We start from the raw sequence: 1,945 nt of genomic DNA, 5'->3' as shown, positions 1-1,945 counted from the left end.
GCCTGCATTGAGAACGCAGTAAGAGCATGGGGCTAAGATACAAAAAAAAATGACGCGAGTACACTACGTCGCCCCAAAAATAGTGGAACCCTCAAGGGACGAGGATGGCAAACTTAAGAAATAATTGGCACAACTTGTATTCGTCACAAGAAACAAAGGATATAGGTTGGGACAAAGCCACTGCTTCAAGAAAATTTGGAATAGTTATCGTCGGAATATTAGCACTGCCTAATTGGAAATTGAACGACTACAAGTACAAACAAATGAAAGTACGAGTACCCTCTAAAGGGGGGGAAGTTAATGAGAAAATGGCAAAAGTAAGGTAAAGGCAATCGATATGGGAATATATCTGAGATGAACGTCTTAACTTCAATAAGGTATCTTGCCGAACCAAGTTTAAAAGGTCCAGAGGCCGCCAATAATTGAATGAAAGCCAGAACGCTATATAAAGCAGCATTAAGAAGTTTGTGAAGAGACCCTGAAAAACATAACACTAGAAGGCGGCTGCGTATAAAAACAGAAGAATGTACTAATGAAAGGATATCGAATAATTCAAGAGACACTACGAAGGATAATAACAGCATGCTAGACCAAAAGCCAAAACATTGGTTATAGAATTAGGCGCAAATAATGTTGTGATAGATAAATAACCAAAGAAAAAGGAATAGAAAGCCTCCTGTGGTAGAAAATAAGGAGAACACAAAGTGAATAAAGGATCGTGGAGCTAAAGGTCTATGCCGATACTAGATGCAAGATAACAGACGAAAGGACAGGGCAAAACATAAAGACTCGCGAGACAACGCTGAGGTAAATCTGGAGCTAAGTTGAGTGTCCGCACCTCGTGGAAAAGGTTATAATGAAACGCGACATGAAGACTTCCCATGGAGGTCACCCATCCCGATATTACTCTCACCCCAGCACGCTTAACTTCAAAATTCTGATGGAACTTAATGCATTAGTGCTGGTGTGATCGTGCGAGATGGAAGAATTTGAAATAGTGATGGAGAAACGATATGAGATTATGTACCCAGAGTATTATAAGATACGTTAAAGTAATTCTAACAAGGACTTAAGCAAAACAAGGAGGATTAGCTACTTGCTAACTGATGACACATTCGAATGCCACAGTTCGTCAACATAGTACCTGTTAATAAGAGGCAAACCACCGAAGGGTTATATGGACCAGTAGTCGAGGGAATTTCGACACCACTGGGCAACCAACTCTGAGGGCAAGAAAAAGCAAAACAGTTGATGTAACTTACGGATGACAGGTAGTAATACCCAAGGTTAAAAATTCCACAAATGTTACCTGTGAATTAATGGTGTTGACCCTTGCTCCTTCGATCACAGGTTACCTACTCCGCCGAGAAGGTATGAAGTTGTAAGGTAAAAGAGTGGTAGGACCTTACGGAGTCCCCACAGCTATTATCCCAAACGAAGGAGCCCAAGTTACAACTAACTACCGAGAGGTGCAAAGATAAGTTAAGCCAAACTACCGAGATGGAATTAGTACTACAGGTGAAGTAAGACATGGCCACAATTGGACCAAAGATCTACCCCGACCTCGAGTGTAGGAAGGGAGGAAAGGCAGGGCAAGATATGAGGACTGGCGAGGTAACGCTAGGATGCTTCTTGTACCCTCTTGTATTCTTGTAAAGGTAAGGAATGACACAAGATAATGTGTCTAGATGATTATAAGCGGGGGGTAAGGGAAATTGTGAAAAGGTTTAAGTAAAACTGACTGAACTAGCTGGTTATTACAGGATAGCGAGCTTCTATGCCAAAACTCTTTTGGAATTACACTAGATCATGTTAGACAAAGCCCAGAATGACTACGAGCGCCGTTATATGGGGGGACTGCAACATTATTCGGTAGCCAACCCTAAGGATTGGAAAAAGAGGGGAAGAAGGACCCAAAAGATTGAATGCCAGTTAAAGTTCTGAA

The 1,945-nt window shown here is 41.5% G+C and overlaps 1 pseudogene; it reads right to left on the bottom strand.

Annotated features, from left to right (window-relative positions):
* Window positions 1–858: 858 nt before the first annotated feature.
* Window positions 859–978, bottom strand: LOC129877912 (5S ribosomal RNA; annotated as a pseudogene).
* Window positions 979–1,945: the final 967 nt, after the last annotated feature.

This window comes from Solanum dulcamara, chromosome 12 (genome assembly GCF_947179165.1).
Source record: "Solanum dulcamara chromosome 12, daSolDulc1.2, whole genome shotgun sequence".
NCBI classification, from domain to species: Eukaryota; Viridiplantae; Streptophyta; class Magnoliopsida; order Solanales; family Solanaceae; genus Solanum; species Solanum dulcamara.
Note: the sequence above shows the minus strand (reverse complement) of the source record. Positions and strands in the feature narration are given on the sequence as shown.